This window comes from Centroberyx affinis, unplaced genomic scaffold, assembly GCF_046629955.1.
Source record: "Centroberyx affinis isolate AG114_WGS23_722 - 3 ecotype Tasmania unplaced genomic scaffold, CSIRO-AGI_Caff_v1 ptg000568l_1, whole genome shotgun sequence".
NCBI lineage: Eukaryota > Metazoa > Chordata > Actinopteri > Beryciformes > Berycidae > Centroberyx > Centroberyx affinis.
In genome coordinates this window covers 27,865-32,500 of record NW_027279211.1, presented here as the reverse complement: position 1 = coordinate 32,500, position 4,636 = coordinate 27,865, and the positions used below count along the sequence as shown (strand labels likewise).

At 48.5% G+C, this 4,636-nt stretch overlaps 1 pseudogene; it reads left to right on the top strand.

Moving 5' to 3' along the window:
• Positions 1 to 4,235, top strand: part of LOC139643169 (uncharacterized) — a 36,915-nt pseudogene extending 32,680 nt beyond the window's left edge.
• Positions 4,236 to 4,636: the final 401 nt, after the last annotated feature.

The window sequence follows — 4,636 nt, the reverse complement described above, 5'->3', positions numbered from 1 at the left end:
GGTGATTTGAGCCTTTTTCAGGCCGTTAAAGCCTGTGGTTTTGACTCATAATTGTGTTTAATTAATTGTCTTTTTTTGTTTGTGGCAACACAGATTTAGCATAGCGATGCCATAGGGACAGATGATGAGAAAGGAGTGCAGGGAGAGATGAAGGTGCATTGCTTGATCTGTTATAGTATTAAACCAGTTTATGGCAACCAAATGTGTTGTAAACCTTAAAATAGAAAATACAGACTCTCCACTGTCCTGATCAGTCTATTCCTTTTCTATTGGTTCATTTAATGTGTCTTTTATATTTTTATATTTTATTTACTGTGATTATATATTGTGTTTTCCGTCTTGCTGCCCCCCTATTGTCCCTGTCACTGAATCTGATGCTTTTTTTCCACTGCTGCATTTAAGGTGTCGTGTATTTTTCAGTGTCTTGTTGCATTGTGTTGTGTAACATTCAGTTAAATAGTGAGTCCAGTCAGTCCAGCAGACAGAATCCACACCTCAGACCGGGGAGGCGGTTTCACGTCTTGAACCGCTCCTGGAGGTTTTGGAGAGAAAAAAAAAAAAAAAAAAAAAAAAATCCCGGTGCTCTTCTGTTGTTCCCCGCTCATGTTATTTGTCTCTGAACGGCGTTCGGGAGCCATTTTGTTCGTTGGCTGGAAAACAGAGAGATGCCCGAGACGTCTTCTTTGTTTACCGCTTCGTTGTTTGGTTGTTGTCGTTTGTGCTCTGCGGTTCGGTTGCTGTTGTTTGCTCCCGTGCAGCGCATGCAAATGTGAGGAAGGACGACAAATGTTGTGTTTTTTTTTTTGTTTTTTTGGAAAAGGGTTTTTTTTTAATTTATTTTCTTTAGGGTGTGAAGCGGCTGTTAGGCCTCAGCTTACTGCTGCGAGGTGTATCTTTATTTTTTTAAATACAGAAAACACACAAATGTATCACACACACACACACCTAACACACATATGCATCTCTCTGTTTCTCACACACACACGTGCACACACCACTCGTCCTAACACATGTGCACACACACACAGACACACAGACACACACACACACACCCACAACAAACACCCACACGCACATGCGCAAGACACGTACACACACATGCACCGTACTCGCTCCCTCATTCTCACAACTACACACACACACACACACTCACACACGCACACTCACACACACACACTCAGTTCACACACATGCTCTGCTCACCCCTGCTGTGTCTTTCTGCGGGCCTCGGCATTTTGATGAGCCTGGCGCTGTTTGTGAATGCAGCTAATTAGAACTCTATAGACCTACACAAGCCTGAGAGCACCTCAGCGCAGGGTTTCCCAAAGCCTGGGTCGAGGCCAAAGGCTGGGACGCGGCAACGTCAAACCGGGTCCCCGACTTGTCATAAAAAAAATGCGATTCATACTGCGGCAAGTGTGTGTGTTTTTTACAGGGTCAAAATAAACCCAGAGACGCTGCTAGTTTACAGACTCGTGTTCACTTCTGCACCAACAGCAGGTGAACTCTGAAGTGATTTCTCCTCACCGTTCATGCAGCTGAAGGTCTTTGGTTTTGTCAAGTCAACTTGTTTTGTGCTTTAAAACAGAAACCCGGTTTGTTCCAAAGTGCTTTGTTAGAGAAGAGGAAAAACAAGACGGGGAACATCAACAACAACATGAAGACGAAGAGCGTGGAGGAAAGCAGGAGACAGAGCAGGAGGAGACAGAGCAGGAGGAGCAGGAGGAGACAGAGAAGGAGACAGCGAAGGAGACAGAGCAGGAGGAGACAGAGAAGGAGACAGAGCAGGAGACAGAGAAGGAGACAGAGCAGGAGACAGAGCAGATGGAGACAGAGCAGGAGGCAGAGAAGGAGACAGAGCAGGAGACAGAGAAGGAGACAGAGAAGGAGACAGAGAAGGAGGAGACAGAGAAGGAGACAGAGCAGATGGAGACAGAGCAGGAGACAGAGCAGGAGACAGAGAAGGAGACAGAGCAGGAGGCAGAGAAGGAGACAGAGAAGGAGACAGAGAAGGAGACAGAGAATGAGACAGAGCAGGAGACAGAGCAGGAGACAGAGCAGGAGGCAGAGCAGGAGACAGAGAAAGAGACAGAGCAGGAGACAGAGAAGTAGACAAAGCAGGAGGAGACAGAGAAGGAGACAGAGCAGGAGACAGAGAAGGAGACAGAGCAGAAGGAGACAGAGCAGGAGGAGCAGGAGGAGACAGCGAAGGAGACAGAGAAGGAGACAGCAGGAGACAGAGAAGGAGACAAAGCAGGAGGAGACAGAGAAGGAGACAGAGCAGGAGACAGAGCAGGAGGAGACAGAGAAGGAGACAAAGCAGGAGGAGACAGAGCAGGAGACAGAGAAGGAGACAGAGCAGGAGACAGAGAAGGAGACAGAGCAGGAGACAGAGAAGGAGACAGAGCAGGAGACAGAGAAGGAGGCAGAGCAAGAGACAGCGAAGGAGACAGAGCAGGAGACAGAGAAGGAGACAAAGCAGGAGGAGACAGAGAAGGAGACAGAGAAGGAGACAGAGCAGGAGACAGAGAAGGAGACAGAGCAGGAGACAGAGCAGGAGACAGAGAAGGAGACAGAGCAGGAGACAGAGAAGGAGGCAGAGCAAGAGACAGCGAAGGAGACAGAGCAGGAGGCAGAGCAGGAGACAGAGAAGGAGACAGAGAAGAAGACAGAGAAGGAGGAGACAGAGAAGGAGACAAAGCAGGAGGAGACAGAGAAGGAGACAGAGAAGGAGACAGAGCAGGAGACAGAGAAGGAGACAGAGCAGGAGGAGCAGGAGGAGACAGCGAAGGAGACAGAGAAGGAGACAGAGCAGGAGACAGAGAAGGAGACAAAGCAGGAGGAGACAGAGAAGGAGACAGAGCAGGAGACAGAGAAAAAGACAGAGAAGGAGGCAGAGAAGGAGACAGAGCAGGAGACAGAGAAGGAGACAGAGAAGGAGGAGACAGAGAAGAAGACAGAGCAGGAGACAGAGAAGGAGACAGAGAAGGAGGCAGATAAGGAGGCAGATAAGGAGACAGAGCAGGAGACAGAGCAGATGGAGAAAGAGCAGGAGACAGAGAAGGAGACAGAGCAGGAGACAAAGCAGGAGGAGACAGAGCAGGAGACAGAGCAGGAGACAGAGAAGGAGACAGAGCAGGAGACAGAGAAGGAGACAGAGCAGGAGACAGAGAAGGAGGCAGAGCAAGAGACAGCGAAGGAGACAGAGAAGGAGACAGAGCAGGAGACAGAGAAGGAGACAAAGCAGGAGGAGACAGAGAAGGAGACAGAGCAGGAGACAGAGAAGGAGACAGAGAAGAAGACAGAGAAGGAGACAGAGCAGGAGGAGACAGAGAAGGAGACAAAGCAGGAGGAGGCAGAGAAGGAGGCAGAGAAGGAGACAGAGAAGGAGACAGAGAAGGAGACAGGGAAGGAGGCAGAGACAGAGCAGGAGACAGAGAAGGAGATAGAGAAGGAGGCAGAGAAGGAGACAGAAGGAGACAGAGCAGGAGACAGAGCAGGAGACAGAGAAGGGGACAGAGAAGGAGGCAGAGAAGGAGACAGAGAAGGAGACAGAGCAGGAGACAGAGAAGGAGACAGAGAAGGAGGCAGAGAAGGAGACAGAGCAGGAGACAGAGAAAAAGACAGAGAAGGAGGCAGAGAAGGAGACAGAGCAGGAGACAGAGAAGGAGACAGAGAAGGAGGAGACAGAGAAGGAGACAGAGAAGAAGACAGAGCAGGAGACAGAGGAGCAGGAGACAGAGAAGGAGACAGAGAAGGAGGCAGAGAAGGAGACAGAGCAGGAGACAGAGCAGATGGAGAAAGAGCAGGAGACAGAGAAGGAGGCAGAGAAGGAGGCAGAGAAGGAGACAGAGCAGGAGACAGAGAAGGAGACAGAGAAGGAGGAGACAGGGAAGGAGACAGAGAAGTAGACAGAGCAGGAGACAGAGGAGCAGGAGACAGAGAAGGAGGAGACAGAGAAGGAGACGGAGAAAGAGACGGAGCAGGAGACGGAGAAGGAGACGGAGAAGGAGACGGAGCAGGAGACGGAGAAGGAGACAGAGAAGGAGACAGAGAAGGAGACAGAGAAGGAGACGGAGCAGGAGACGGAGAAGGAGACGGAGAAAGAGACGGAGCAGGAGACGGAGAAGGAGACAGAGAAGGAGACGGAGAAGGAGACAGAGAAGGAGACAGAGCAGGAGGCAGAGCAGGAGACAGAGAAGGAGACAGAGAAGGAGACAGAGAAGGAGTCTTAACTGATCTCTGATCTGTAGAGCCACATATCATGATGTCATGTAAAGAAACTGCTGCACATTAAACCAGTTTATTAAATCATCCAACATTTAAATACTGTAGCCTTCATCAGGTATGACATCATCAGGTATTATGCACAAAGAGAAAACCATCTTACATGAAACAGCTGATCAAACGACAGACAGACAGTTTTTCCATTGGGTTGCATTTGATTCCATTGCTTTGAGAATATAGAAATTAATATACTCCATAGTTAATTAACCAGATCAAGGCACAATATTTATTCCAAAAGTCAATACCTTTAATTCAATATCATTACCTATTATTCAATATCTAAAATATATCTATAGGGTCCAGTCTGTATAAGTTAATCGCTATCTTTTAAAAAGTTCCATTATTTAGT